Source organism: Paramisgurnus dabryanus, chromosome 3 (genome assembly GCF_030506205.2).
Source record: "Paramisgurnus dabryanus chromosome 3, PD_genome_1.1, whole genome shotgun sequence".
NCBI lineage: Eukaryota > Metazoa > Chordata > Actinopteri > Cypriniformes > Cobitidae > Paramisgurnus > Paramisgurnus dabryanus.
Window position 1 is genome coordinate 28484254 of NC_133339.1, and position 16679 is coordinate 28500932.

The 16679-nt window shown below is 40.1% G+C and overlaps 1 long non-coding RNA gene across 1 annotated transcript; it reads right to left on the reverse strand.

Annotated features, from left to right (window-relative positions):
• Nucleotides 1-12560: 12560 nt before the first annotated feature.
• Nucleotides 12561-14853, reverse strand: LOC135767416 (uncharacterized). Its single transcript, XR_010542020.2, has 5 exons — nucleotides 14814-14853; nucleotides 14410-14499; nucleotides 13928-13974; nucleotides 13346-13779; nucleotides 12561-13231 (listed from the first exon to the last, which is right to left on the reverse strand). It is a non-coding gene; the product is annotated as an uncharacterized lncRNA (long non-coding RNA).
• Between the last annotated feature and the right edge of the window lie 1826 nt (nucleotides 14854-16679).

A 16679-nucleotide genomic window follows, 5' to 3' on the forward strand; every position in this document is an offset into this window, starting at 1 on the left:
CGATACACTGCGCTGATTGTTTGAGGTACTGTAAATCCCAATATTGTTATGATATGCATAAAAAACCTCCGTTGAGTCACCAGTTTGCTCAGTGCGATGTGACCAAATACTGTCCAACATGTAATCGAAGCTATTACATTAGCGGTGACAAACCAAAACCGCACAAATGCGCAGCGGAGAAGTGCCTGCACTGTGGCATGGAGCTGATACCCGATGCTCCTCATCAATGTTTTATTCAGCCCCTAAGGCTCGAGAAACCCAGTGAGAAGTACATATTCTATGATTTTGAGACGCGTCACGAGGGTGGCAAGCATGTTGCAAACTTTGTTTGCGCCATCACTTTTACGGGTGAAGAATTCACAGCAGAGGGCACCGACTGCGTCGCACAACTCGTGCAGAGATTCAGACACCCTAGGTACAATGACTACACATGGATAGCCCACAATGCTTCTGGCTTTGACAATTTTATTCTTTTGGAACATTTCACAAAAGTGGGGCTCACTCTTAAAATCACGATGCAGGGATGTCGTCTGATATTAATGTATGACGAAAGCTACAAGCAAAGATTTCTCGATAGCTTCTCATTTCTCCCAATGAGTCTAGCCAAGACAGCATCTGCCATGAATCTGACCTGTGCAGAGAAGGGCTATTTTCCACATCACTTTAACCGGGTGGAGAATGAAAACTACATAGGCCCCTATCCGGACAAAAAAATGTACGGATATGACACAATGTCAGAGAAGGCCAGGGAACAGTTTGACGAATGGTACAAGTCCGTAGAGTGTGAAGTATTTGACTTTAAAAAAGAACTGGCACTTTACGGCAAGAACGATGTTGTTTTGTTGAGAGAGGCGTGCATGAAATATCGTGATGAGTTTATACAGTGCACTGCCCTTGACCCCTTCAGATACACAACCCTGGCTGCGTGCTGCATGGCCGTGTACAAGACCCATTATCTGGAGAGAGACACCTTAGCGTTGACACACAACGGTGCTTATCTGACTAAGAACAAAGCCTATTCAAACGCCTCCATCGAATGGCTTGAATATGTCAGTCATTCGCGAGGCGTCGATGTCCAGCACGCACTAAATCGTGGTGAAATGTCGTTCGGATCCTACCATGTGGATGGTGCTTTCCAGAAAGATGGTCAAACTTATATTTTGGAGTTCCTAGGATGCTTGTGGCACAGTCATACTTGCAAATATAATGAATATGATATTCATCCTGTGACAAAATTGACGCACGCTGTACACAGAAGACAGCATGAAGCCAAAATGGATGTTTTGGAGAAGTCGTATGGGTTGAATGTTGAGGTTATGTGGGAGTGTGAATGGAACGCTGCTAAACAGTCTGATCCTGACGTAATAGCGTTTATGTCCACTTACACGCACGCCGAGAGACTGAAACCCCGCGACGCTCTATTTGGCGGACGCACTAACGCGTACAAGCTCTATCATAAAGCCGCCGAAGGTGAGAAAATCAGATATGTCGATTTTACAAGTCTGTATCCCTTCTGTCAGGCCAAGAAGTGCTACCCGATAGGACATCCCCAGATAATTTTAAAGGATTTTGAACCCCTTGAAAATTATTACGGGCTTATCAAAGCATCAGTGCTACCCCCAAGAAAACTGCTGCACCCCGTGCTCCCATACAGAGCCAATAATAAACTGAATTTCCCTCTCTGCGCAACCTGCTGTGAGGAGCAGAATCAGTCTACCCCCTGCGATCACACAGATGAGCAGCGAACGCTTTCAGGGTGTTGGGTCAGTCTCGAGCTGTTAAAGGCTATCGAGAAGGGTTACATGGTGACAAAAGTGGACGAAGTGTGGCATTTTCCCCAATCCTCAGAAACCTTGTTTTGTGAATATGTCAAAACATTTTTACAATACAAGCAAGAGGCCAGTGGGTACCCCGCACACGTAGTGACAGATCAGGACAAAGATGCCTACATTGCTGATTACTTTGAGAAAGAGGGGATACAAATGAATCCTGATAAGATAAGCCTTAACCCCGCGAGACGATCTATCAATAAGCTGCTGCTAAACAGTTTGTGGGGTCGTTTTTCTATGAGAGAAAATCTCCCCAACACAGTGCTGCTTTCAGATCCGGAAGAGTTTACGAGATACATTTTTGGCATGGCGTACGAGATTAAACACTTTTCGTTTGTGTCAGACAAAGTAGCTCTAGTGCAATGGATCCATCCGAACGGCAAAGGCGCGCGCACGCGTGACATAAACATATTTCTCGGCGCCTTTACCACAGCTCACGCGCGTCTAGAGTTGTATGACCTTATGGACAGGCTGAATGAACGTGTACTTTACAGCGATACCGACAGCGTGATTTTCACGTCTAAAGACGGCGAGTGGGACCCTCCGCTGGGGCCGTATCTAGGTAATCTGACTGATGAAATTGGGGATGATGATTTTGCGGTCGAGTTTGTATCGTGCGGTCCAAAAACATACGCTTACCGTACCGCAAAGGGGCGTTCTGTCCTAAAGGCCAAAGGCATCGTGCAAAATTATACAAACTCCCAAATTATCACATTAGACACACTGGTTGATCTTGTCCGTGATTATGTTAATGAGGGTGATCGTGACAGGCACGTCCTAGCTTCTGCTGACAGCATTGTGAGGAATAAAAGACACCTCACGCTCCACAACAAGACAGTTGTGAAGAAGTTTAAACTCGTATACAACAAACGAGTAATAAACAAAGAAAATCTGACGACGTTACCGTATGGATTCTGATAACGTTTTTGGGCATAAAGGTGCCCGGGATGCTAAAGACCATGACTTTAGGCTACAGCATCCATTCTCATTAATTGTAGCGGGACCATCCAACAGTGGGAAATCAATCTTTGTTAAGATGTTGTTGGAAAATGCTGTAAATTTGATTTCTGAAAAGATTGAGAATATTGTAATTATATATGAATGTTGGCAAAAAATGTATGAAGAAATATCAAGAATGTACAAAATTAAATTCATTGAAGGGATTCCACAGACTCTGAATGATGATCATTTGTTTCCTGTTAATAAAACATCTCTGCTAATTCTAGACGATGTCATGCGTGATGCTTCTGGAAACATCGAAGTGGAAAAGGCATTCACTCAGTATGTACACCACAGAAACTTGAGCGTTATTTATATTGTACAGAATTTATTTTGCCAGGGAAAGTCGAGCAGGACTATAGCTTTGAACACAAATTATCTAATTCTTTTTAAAAACCCCCGAGACACAAATCAGGTCATGGTTCTAGCCAGACAGATGTACCCCGGAGAAACAAAATATTTTATGGATGCTTACAAAGACGCGACCAGTCAACCTTTTGGGTATCTTATGATTGACTATAAAGCCAAAACACCGGAGCTGTATCGTCTCAGAACAGATTTGCTTTCACCGCACCCAGTGGTGTACGTCCGGAAAAGAAAACAAAGAGTTTGAAAATGTCTGATAGGCTTTGTAGAAACCTCCCTCTTTTAAAACTTCTATTAAAATCACCACCCAAACAGAGACGTGTTATTCTACAATCTGCCACGGATGATTTCGTTGTGGCATTGTGCGAACTAGCTCTTAATTTATTACACGGACATATACCTCTAAAACATGTGCAGTACCAAAAATTGAAAAAGAAGAAACGTGAGATAAAAATCGTTGCGGACAAGAAGATTAGTGTGGGGAGAAAGAGACGTTTGATAAACCAGCAGGGTGGCTTCCTTCTTCCCCTCCTAAGCGTCGCTATCCCTTTTATTACAAGTCTGATTGCCTCTAGATAAAGACCAGAGAATGGAATTTGCGGAGAAAATGTATCTAGTCCCACAGCATCAACTGGATAAACTAAAGACCGAATCCCCTCGTGAATCTATTCAACAGAATGTCGAGAGCGATATGGATGAATCTATACGAAATATTTTGCACAGAAATGATTTGGATGTTTATGAAAAAGCAAAGTTGTACTCGAACGCCTTACAGAGATTTTTAACAATCGCAAAACACAGAGACCGTGAAGTCAACACTTTAACATTAAGCCTTCCCCCCTCTGATCACACAGATAAGGAGCAAACTACTTTGGCTGTTAATGATGCAGAGGATGTTGTGAATGATGTGTTAAACAATGCTCCACAAAAAAGTTTAAAAAACATCAGATACATTTTAGATAAAATGTCTAAAGCTAAAGATGTATCTTCATGGACAGGTTCAGGGGAATTTGTGTTTAGGGGAAGACCTATACATGGGTCCCATTTGTTTGATTTAGTGAAAAGTGTTACCGCTTCGCATAAGATCAAAGACGAACACAGACCTGTAGGCTGGTCAGAGTTTTTAGAGGCGATCTCATTGTTAAATTTGCCCTATTCTATACTACCAAACCATGCAGTCAGACAGGCTGTTCAGTCTTTTAAATCACCGGCCACATCACCTGGTGTGCCGGCTCCTTACGGAAAAAGTAAAAAACGAAGATCACGGGCTCGAGCATCTGTTGCTCTATCGGATGAACCTCTGTTTAAATCACCCAATCTAGATTATAACAAATGGTTACGTTTCTAATTTTTTTTACCATTGATGTTGTTGTTGTTGAATGTCTGTATTAATAAATAAAAACAATCTTTCTGAAAAATCTTTGTTCTGGTTAATAGTGTATTTATTGAATAAAAACATTATACAAACATGTATCCCGTCTGCACACACTGAACACATTTAAACACATTTTTATAACAATCAGACGGTTTTATCTTTTTCACAAAACACGATACCATGTTGTCATTTTTAAGCAGATCATCTGTATACTTTTTTAAAACATTTTCATATTCTCGATCCATGCACATATTATACAGGAAAAAAACACAATGCTGACCGCAGGTATCTGTTGAGAAATCCTGGACTTGCTTGGCAGAGTATTGCACCGTTACAGAATTGAGATTTAAAAAGTCATTGATTTGATGGGGAAAACGGTAATGATCCGGTCTGTTGCCGAAACTGTCAAAAAAACAACCCACTCCGTATTTGTTTATGTAAATAGATAACCAATGTTCGCCGGGGAGTCCGGACGGGTGTGTATTAATTATGACCATGGCAGGCAATGTTCTTAGGGGGTCATCTGGTAAATGGTCACACGGCACCACTCCAAGGAAATGCGTATTGCATGAGATTTTATCCATTAGGCTCGCTAGTTGCAGAGTGTTCATGATTAATAGTAATCAATCATAACCTGTCGACGATTAGATATTTCCAGAATTGAATCATAAATCGCATATACGATCAGAGTTATCGTATTTTGGAGAGGCTGCCTAAAACGAAGTTCTAATCTGATATTGCCTGATTTGACTAACGACACGTGACGCCCACATTCTTCATCTGGTGTGAGGTTAAACGCATAGAGCGTATATCCGTGCAGAAAGGCCTCTCTATCGATAGACAGAGCTTGATTTTTCAAATGTTTTCCCGAGGCCAATGCTAGCTGGTAAAATTCCCTTACAGCAGCACCGCTTCCAAAGTCAGGCTGGAGAGGTTTTGAAGGTGTCTGAACACCGTCAGAATAGATCGCCAAGAATTCCAGATCGTAGTTTTTAAATGCAAAGGGGTTTTTATTATAAGCGCCTGTAAAAGCGTCATTATCAACCATAGCCAGAACGATGGATTTGGGTAGGGTTCCTAAAAATAAGTTTTCTTGGTTACATACACGGGAACCAGCAGGTATGGAGAAGTTTTTCAAACACACTCTGTCGATGGGGTATTTGGCTGTAGCTGATAACAGAGCCTGAGCGTGCCCCAGTCTCACAGCTGGTGACACTGAAACTTTTTTAACAAACAGAGATGCTGAAACAATGTTTATTCTGTAGTTTATATTATCGTTTCTCATCAAACAAAACTCATCTTTGGCCCTAGTCATACGTATTTTAATATCCACGCCATTAAGCATTAATTTTTCTTGAAAGAATATATCGCTATGAATGGGTCCTAATAACTCGACGATATTACTGGACTCTGTAAAGGCTGCTCTCTTTGTCAGGCCTCTATTTCCAGCAGCTGGGTCTGTAGCATCCATATGACCCGGCGAATCTTTATAATAAAGTCCAGAGGAGAATGTTGTTTCGAGAACGTCTGTTCCATAGTTTAACAAACACTCTATGACGCAGCGATAAGGATGCGTGCTGGAACTCTGTGAAATTAATCTATCCCCGAGCGACACGTCCGTTTGGGCAAACAAACTTCCAATAGGATAATTCACTAACCCCACAGGCGCTCCGGCGGCTATGTCCGTACCGTTAGGATTAGTAATTTTCACCCTTAAAAACAGCAATGTGTTATTTAAATCGATATAATCCTCTCCGGTTCCTGCTATGAAAAATTCCAACGGGGCTGTGTCTGATAGTGCTGATAAAGGTGGTATTTCTACATAAGTATTTTTTTCAATAGATGTCTGAGTCAGAGGTACCGTGAATAAATCCAGTTCGGATTTAATACACTCTTCTGACATGTTGTGTAGCAGTGCCATGATCTAGAAAATAGTTTTAACTCTCTTTGCCGGTGGTTTTTTTACTGATGTCTTGCGCTTAAGCTTTGCAACTGATGATTTCTTGACTGTACCCCGTGCTTTCTTTGGTTTCTGGCCACTCCTATTGGTTCCCGGCGGCCTATACACACGTTTGCGAGACATAACCATCAAACCCGAACCGTCCTGTTCGTGGTTGTTGAAAGAGCCTGCCATCGTATTGCTAACGACGTCACTAAATATGTTTTTCGCCGCAGATTTAAGATGCGGTTTGGCTATGTTAAAGCCGCGCTTCAACAAGGGCATGGCGAATCTAAACAGCCCTCTGAAAAGACCGCCAAGGCCATTACCATACATGACACCTCCACCCGTATATCCTGGTAGTCCATTTCCAGCCTGGTTTGTATAATATGTCACGTAGCGCTCAGGGTTTGCGTTATAATTATAATTGTAATAAGACATTACTGAATATTAAAAAGATGTCTGCTTCACGGGTCTAAAATGTAGTTTAACACACACTTTACCGTAAGAAAACGCAACGTCTTTGTTTTGATCGTCCTTTACTTCAATAGCAATTTCTGTGATAACGGACTTGTTTGTAGGTACGTAATGAGGTTTGTCGTATCTAATACTGACGATGTTGTTGTTTTCACCAGTTATATGTACGCATCCTAGGAGCGGAACATATGCGTCACCTACTGATTGATATTCGATAATGTCCGTGTAGATATAGAGCGAATAGAAGCCTCCGTGTATGTCTGCTTGATGCGGACCTCTTGTCGTAACATCTTTGACAGGCTCAGAGTCGGGTGACCGCATGGCCATCCCTATAGGTACATTCGGTTTCAGCCCTAAAATAACAGCCAACTTTCCGCTAAACATTAACAAGACACCGGCTGGTGCTTTTAAAAAGACCCTGTTTCTTATGTTATCATAGCCCATGACTCCGTTAGGTTTTAGAGCCTTGTTTATTTCACTAATCACCGATGTGACATTTTCATAATATCCTGCTTTTATAAACAGTCGTTTACTATCGTTGTAAATATTGGACTCTCCTACTTCTGTAATTATATCAAAAAATGCGTCTTCGGTACTAAATGTGTACCATGTTCTAGGATATTCAATTTCAACAATCCCCACCTCCCATTTGCCTCTCAGGTTTATAGGATTTCCTAACATGGTCCTATAATTTGAGATAGTATTGTTGGTGTAGACATCCAAAGATGCATTGCATGGTAATGTAACATAAAATCCGCCGTCACCCATGTCTGCTTTTTATTGGACTGACTTTATTCTGCGTGGGTTTCTCCTTTTTAAGGATTCTGTATATCGACCACCTCTTTTTCTGCGACCCAGCTATTAAATTTATCAGGCCATCCGAGCCATTTCACTAAAACCAATATTTTTTTGCCACGTTTTTTCTTGTCTAAGATTTTTTCTACTTTAAATGCCTTGTTTTCACACACAGATATTTTTTGTAATTCTTGTTCGTAAAAGCGACCATCAATAACATCGTTATCATAATCCTGTAATTTGTAGACCGGCGGATCCCTGGGTATACACTCTGCGATTGTAAAATACTCTTCTGTGTAATTCTGTTCATAACCTTTCGCGAACGGACCCCTTACTTTGGAGATTCTGACAACATCACCAATCTTGTATTTAAAACACACGGGTTTGTCTCGTCTCACTCCTGCAGGTCCATACAGATTTTCAAACACGACGTGTTCAATATCTTTGTTGACATCCACAGGTCTCATCTTGATGCTCCTGTGATAAGTGGTGTTGTATCCCAGCGTGATATCTTGTAACACGTCAATATATCTCCTGGAGTTTGTGGCTGTTAAAAAACGCCACATTAAGTTTTTGAGACTGCGATTAAACCTTTCAACCACAGAAGCTTTTAAATCCGATGCGACGGCAAAATGATGAATATTATATTTTTTAACAACTTCTTGAAAATGCTTGTTAAAAAATTCTTTCCCCTGATCCGTCTGTATTTTTTGAGGTACCCGACCTTCATCAAGTATTGATTCAAAAGCCTTAGCGACCTCAACACCGCTTTTGTTCTTTAAGACCCGAGTCCACGCATATTTACTAAACACATCTATGCATGTGAGTAAAAATTTTGTGTCGTCATTTTCCTTGGAATATGCAGACATATCGACCAAATCAGCTTGAAATTGCATGTCTATCCCGTAAACAATCACTTTGTTTCTTTTGAATTTAAGAGGGGCCTGCCTATGTAATGTGTAGGCATCCTGTGAGGAGAGCCAGTCTGAAACCTCGTCGTCATTTAACACCACATCGTAATCTTTTAAAACAGCTTGTTTTAAACGATTTTTACCACCTAAAGACCCGGGGTTGGATGGTGTGTAATATACTTTGCTCATGAGCTCTGCCGACATGATGTCTCCTCATCAGACCACAAATAAGTAATGCATGAGAGTTGGTTAGAAAGTCTTTTTTTATTTTCACACACAGCAACGATAATACAGAAAACCATTACAGGGTGTCTAAATACCATAAAAAGTGTATACATGAAACAATTTTTTTATCAATCATATATTCAGCAGCTGTTGCGACAACTTCGTACACATTAAACTGTGGATTCTTTAAAATCATAGCAATGCATAAATCAATTACATATGTAGACATTGTGATTACATCGCCTATGTAAAAATTATCATGACTTTTATACATCAAATCTAGAGTTTTTTTAATAAAAACACAAGGATGATCTTCGGCATTAACACACATCTGCACCATGGTATTCCATGTCTTAGCAATATCTCGAACATCAGACATTTGTTGTTTGAGGCTGGTCACACGTTTGACTGTGTTTTCACAAACATCAGGTTTAAAAACAAAGTCAGTTTCAAGAGATATCACGCTACATAAGAGTTTAACCAGTTGACGTTTATAATGGTTTTTAAACATATTTTTAATCAGGCCGGTAAAACACAGATTCCCCATCTGAAAATCGATGTCAGTTCAAACTCAGCAGATTTTACTCCAGGAGTCCACACAATCGTAGACTAGTTTCTCACATTTCTCGTCGACTAGCTCATCTGTAATTTCTTTCAGCTTAGCCACAACGTAAGGTTCAGACCTTAGTTCACACAGAATAGCGTCCACAGCACCTTGGATCCTCAGGGGATGAAGTTTCAGACCGATCTGGTTCAGAGCTTGTACGATGATGTGTTTAAACTCCGGTTTAAACAAGGTTCTGGTGAACTCTTCATAATTAAAGTCAAAGTAATAGGGCGTGGGTTCATAGAGGCATCCGTGTTGTATTTGACTAGGATGGTTGATTTTGCAGCCGTAGCATTCACGTTTCATCTTTGAACCGACGGTGCTTTCCAGAACGGACGCAACAATGGCCTTTATTAGCTTAAAGCCATCGACTCCGATACAGGCGTCCACGCCGTCCTCTGATGCACTGTGCGCGGCTGTAGCGATGTTACAGCTACGCGTTGTGAGGAAGTTCAGATTGTGGTACCCCAGCTCTCTGCAGAACTCATCCAGCCAATTGTTAATAGGCGGTGTGTCTTCAACACTTGGCGGGGGAGCCTCCATGGTATCGGGTGTATCTTTGACTGCGTGGCAGGGTGTTTCAGAGTCTTGAGACATTATGGATCAGTGTGTTTGTGGGTCTGTGCCGGTTCATTTAATGCTTGTAGTAAGGGGGCGGAGTCGGCAACTCGTCCGTCTCAGTCATGCTTCCACTGGTGTCAAACAAATTAACCCTTACGGAGTTGTAGTGGTCACGCATCTTACACCATTTAAACATTTTGTCAATGTGAGCAAAAACATCTTCAAGCACATGAACATCACACCGCTGGAATATTAATTTCAGATCGTAGGAATTGTTGTGCTCATCCTCGGGTATATGCCGTGTATACTCAGAAACCGTTGAGGCGTCTCTACATGTGAAAGTGTAGACACACTCATTACGTTTCTTTTTACTCTGGTTGACAGCACAGAATCCACGTACATCTTTCCAGATGCGTTTGTAGAACGAGGACCATTCTTTAGCAGTGTGAGAAAAGCTCGGGTCGCCGTATTCATGTTTCTCACCAGATTCCACACTGTAAACTTTTACAATGCATAATTTCTTGTCAAACTCGTAGTACCCCAAACGATTGTCAGCCATTAGAAATTCATATTTAACAACGTCTTCCGAATCGTGTAAAAATTCTGTCATACGCACACGATGTCCCACACCCCTCAGGGGAGCAAAAGTTAGATCCTCATCCATTGCCATACCAGAAGCCGGAGGTGTATTAAACGCGTCAGCCATTGTTCAACGGTTAAGTCAGAGTCAATGTGTTTTCAGTCACTGAAAACCTATAACCTGTTTTAAACAAACCTATCTTATAACAGCCCATTTATACAACACACACATCACTGTGTGACACGCAGTGGTGAGACTCGCAAGGGTCGAAAAGGGAGGGGTGATAGACAGCAAATGTCACAAACACGAGCCGTCATTAAACATGACTGCATACGCTTGACATAAAACACGCTCAAGAATAAACAAACCACTAAATGACCCGTCATAAAACCATTAAATACTTTCTGTCTAAAGTTGACAACTTGTACAGATTTTGATTGATGGTCCCGCCCCCTGCCAAACACGAGCTGTCAAAGAAGTCATAAAACACAAACTGTCAAAACACCATCTGTTAAGGAGTCATAAAACACAAACTGTCATAAAACCATCTGTTAAGGGTCATAAAACACAACCTGTCAAAACACCATCTGTCATGGGGTCATAAAACGCCATCTGTCAAGGGGTCATAAAACGCCATCTGTCAAGGGGTCATAAAACACGACCTGTCAGCGGGTGGGGGAGGGGGTCATAAAAGTTTGACGAATGGTGGTCCCATATAACTACTGTCTACCACAACGGATACAAGTGCTGACTGTTCTTTTTTTGTTCTGTACACCACTTGCATGTTCCCCTCTTCACTCCTGAGCTGCTGGTGCCTGCTGGTGTCTGTGGATTTGTGTCTAGAGCAGGGCTATTCAATTAATTTGTCGTGGGGGCCAGTTCATGAAAAGCTTTAGTAAACTAGTAGGTTACTTACTCCGGCAAAGGCCGGAGATATAACAGTGATGATGACTACATTTTCCTACATTTAAAGATACTAATGTTATATTTTGAAACTGCATAAAAACAAAATCAGTGCATTGTACAATAGGCTTTTTCTACAAACATGTATTTTGAAACTGCATTCAACAACATTAGTGCATTGTTAGATGTCCAAGTATGCTTTTTCTACATCCAGACATGTTCATATGTTGTATTTTAAAATTGCATAACAACATAAGTGCATTGTAAGATGCCCAAATAAGCTTTATTCTACATTTAAATAGGTAAATAAGATCCATATCACACTCATTGAGAATTTAACTTATTTACTCACTTCAGTGCACATAACAAAAAAGTTTATATCATGGAACATAACATTGTTTTATGCAGTTTTTGTCAAAGCTAATTATTACAGTAGCCCTATTTAAACTACAACAGCCATCTTAATAATTGGCAAACATTAGGCTAGCTTCTAACAAAACAGAATATGTTTTTAGATTTCGCAAGAGCAGTGAAATCAGGTGTATGTTTGTCAGCGTGATACGCATACAGTGGTGCAGGTGCTGGCTGTGAGCAATGGGCGATTAACTGTTACTCGTTTAAATTGCATTCTTGTGTGAGAACGATGACTCGCATACCCAGATAGCAATTTTGTTCCGGCCCAGCTCTGGCCCACACAACCAGTTTTTCCTTGGCCCACATACAACGAAGAATGACGGCCCTACAGTGGCCCAGTTCTGAAATACAGACAAGGGCCACACATGGGCCATAACTGGCCCATGTCTCTGCCAGATAATAGCCCATAATCGGCCCAAACCTGGACCAGAACAGGTTCTAACATCGGTACCAGTTCTCAGCCATAGGTCAACCATATTAAAACCAGCATTTAACCAGAACTTCCAAAACTGAGCCATCACTCAGCCTAATCTTGCCCAAATTATATTAATAAATAAATCACACAAAAATTACTTTCAAATTGTTTGCCTTTTATTAATAAATAACACACAAGTCAATAACACTACAACATTGTACGTGTTAAAACTCTTCTAGAATAAACTGCCAGCAATAAACAAAAATACTAGTTTGTTCAAATACATTATTGGCATGAATCTAACACCAACAACTTAAATTACAAAGCAATTTCATCCTTAGTAAACAAACAAAAGTTTAGAACAAACTGATAGTAAAAAAACTTTGTGACAGTTACATTGGTGTGAAATGTAGTTTGCCCAAATAACCAGCTATACACAAATACAGAAGTTTTCATTGAAATTAATATATTAGGATGAATTGAAATTTAAATGAATAACCATGGGTAAATACAAGTTTAAACCAAACTGAACTTAAAAGTTAGTTAAGTTATTTAGAAACTTCATGTGTATGTGAAAGTGAAACCAACTCTACATCCAGCTTCACGCAAAGATACAAGTTCCAGTTAAAGTATTAGCATGAATCTAACTTAGGTAATTTCAAATAAAACGAAAAATTAAAACAATACAATTAATAAAAATGAAAAAAATATCAAACACTAAATTATAATCTATGTGTATATGAGAAAGTGTTCCTATTCAGGATTGTCCTCAACAAGAAGTACTGCTTTCCAGCGTCTCTTTTCTTCTCAGCTCCTCTTTCCATACAGCAGCCCACTGTTATATAAAAGAAAACAGATGCAAATCAATAATTGTTATGAAGCAATAGTAATTAAAAACATAATGATATACTTTAAAACAAACATTTAGATAGAGAATTAGAAGATGAACCTTTTAGGATGAACTGCTTCTTGTTTTCTTCCTCAAGTTGCTTTGGATGAAAATGTCTGCGCTGAATGTCTAAATAAAATGAAACATAGCTTAGATACAAAGCAAATGAGATATGTTCTAAGCATGTACTAATTAAAATATATTATATTGGGAATATCCCCATTATTATTTACCAAGAAAATTAAGTCAAATCAATATAAATGAAAGAGAGAAGAACCATATACTTCACAACGTCTAAGGTCTTCACAATTGCTGTCATACTTTATCCACCTATGAGAAATTCAGCTTTGCAAATATAATTGTGAAGATTTGTCAAGTACTGATTTTGGAAGCAAACAAATTAACATTAAATTAAATGGTGGCCCTGATGTACTGTCACTAACCTGAATGTCACCTCCTTCTGTCCTGTCAGCATCCTTGTCCCACCTCTTTACCTGAAGCAAACAAAGCAGATGATTAACAGAAAATAATTTCACAGTATTCCATATTCAAAATATTTGTATTTTTACCATTTTCCATTGTATTCAACAATGCAATTCGGGTAACTAAATTAATGTTAGGCTATGGTCAGTTCTTACTCACTTAATCAATGAAACCACTGTCCAGCCCTCTGTATTTATCAGCTTTCACTGAAATCACAGAGCAATCTTTTGATATATAAACACAAAGATTAGGGATGCATCGATACCGATACTGGTATCGGGTATCGGCCTCGATACCACATTTTCTAAAGTACTCGTACTCGTTAAAAGTCCCCCGATACCTTGAATCGATACCACGGTCTGAGAAATGTCTATGTTTGAGCGGCGTGTAAGGGGTTAATGCCTCTTGTGTTGTCCAAAGAGGCAGAGTTTACAACAAACTGGAAAACTAGTCCTTTGTTTTTTTGTTAAATTATATGACTTAAGCTGTTACCTGTAAATTTAAATCATGTTTTTTTATTAAGTACTCGGTATCGGCAAGTACTGAAATGCAAGTACTCGTACTCGTACTGGTATTCCAAAAAAGTGGTATCGGTGCATCCCTAACAAAGATGCAAACATGAGCCTCAACATTTAATTTACCTTAATGTGTCTATTCGAATATACACCCCATCATCCTTCTCTTGTCCCACTCCAGAGTCTTCATGTCTTGATGAACTCAGACCTGATAGACTTTCACAAAAAAAAAAAATTAAACATTACAGAAATACATTTTAAATATATATATATTTTAAATAAATGTTCTTCTGACATCAGGAAGACCAGATAACCAAGTTCGATTACTTCATTATAATATGATCACAGTAATTCTTAACCTTATAGAAAACAGCTAATTTAATATCAATTTATGTCACACGGACAATACAACGCATTACATTACACCTAAATCACGTAAACGTTTGCATCCCTTTATACGTTTGTCAGACATTTAAACAAAAACATTTTTATGATTGAAAAAGTTTAAATATTTAAGTTCAGGTACTTACTGGTTATCTTTCATCCTGCTGCCTTTGAAATCCGTGTCCGTTATGATTGATTGACACGGTGTAACTGCTTCTCCTGGTGGTAAACCCGCCTATTGGTTAATTTGATTGGCCGCCGCTCGGCTTGCGTTAACAGGAAAGCTAGTTTTCTGTTATGTGATTGGCCAGTGGCACTCGCCTTTTTTAATTTGATTGGCCATCTCAATCATTTTTGACAAGGTGTTCGACGCAATGCTGCGTTGGAGGAACTGACAAACAGATGACGTTAAAATACCGCGAGAGCAGTATTTTACTCGCAGTACTTTGATGTCATCAAAGGTTCTTGTTGCACTGCATAAATAAACTGCGCATCCTTAACGTAACGCGAAGGTTAACTGGCACAATGATTTGATCTTTTTTAACACTTCGGCAGGCAAAAGCACAGTGAAACATATCGTGTATTTCTAACATCTGATTGTACACAATGATAGTTTTACTCAGTCATTGAAGTCAGAAATCTTCAGCAGGAATAAACTCCTGCTACAATGAAAATCGCGCAAAATCAAGTTTAAATCGAATCGATCCATGGCGTGCTTCTCAAAGCAACGTTATCAAAAATTTTAAATTCAGAAAAAAATATTCTGGAAGTTCAGGGTCATTTGAACAAAATAATGTTGACCCATGATCTGAAGGCATGTTTATGTGATTAAAATGTAGACAAACATGTCCAAATATATTAGCTTCTTTTAATACAAAACTAACATTTTATTTAATAAAGGTTAAATTAACATTAAGATAGCCTGAAAATCCCTCAATTATTTATTGTTAATCACAGTATTTCAAATGTGGCTTACAATCACTAGACTGATCTGGGCCAGAATCACTACACTGATCTGGGCCACATACCTCCCACCCACAACTGGCCCAAATGTTATCTGCCATCATGGATCCAGTGCCATCATTGCCACACCTGGCCCATACTTGGCTGACATGTTGCATGCCGTTGCCGGCAGCACGCCAGCAGTGCCATCATGAGGCCACATTCGGGCCGACTCCGTCTGCTATCTGGGTAATATTTGAGCCTTTGTCTGCTTTGAATATTGGAAAAACTTCAGGAGTTTCATTTATTAAGACATGTAATGTAAATGTCACTGTGGATAAGCAAGTCATAATTGAGCTGACATATCAGACAACAATTGTCGGATAAGGCAGTGTTTTTAAGCTGGAAATACAACAAATAAAGTTAAAACAGCCATAGAGTCCGGTCTCTTAACTCACCACTGTCAGCTATCGCGTCTTGAGACGCGGGCGCGAGCGGGGGAGGCGATCGCGTTGAACTTGTGGACCAAAGCGCGAATATAAACACATGACTCGCGCTCTGCAGCTCATGCTGTATGAAACAGACGCACGCGCATCAACTCGTAATTGTAGGGCCCGTTGTCTAACTTACTAAATTTATTCTAGAGATGTCTTTTTTACAGACTACATTAAGGGCCGGATCAAATTACCTTGGGGGCCGGGTCTAGCCCGCGGGCCGCCAATTGAATAGTCCTGGTCTAGAGGGACAGCTACAGGAGACAAAATCCCTCTCACCAGTGCAGCACTAACTGGTGCGCGAGGGAGGTGCTCTCTCCTCAATACTAACACTAACACTAACCCTACACACACACTTGCACACACACACACGCACGCATACGTACACACACACACACACACACACACACACACACACACACACACACGTACACACACACACACACACACACACACACACACACACACACACACACACACACACGCACGCACGCATGCACACACACACACACACACACACACACAAGTATAATCCATAGGTATAATTTATATATCAAAAACATTTTCTGCTTTGTT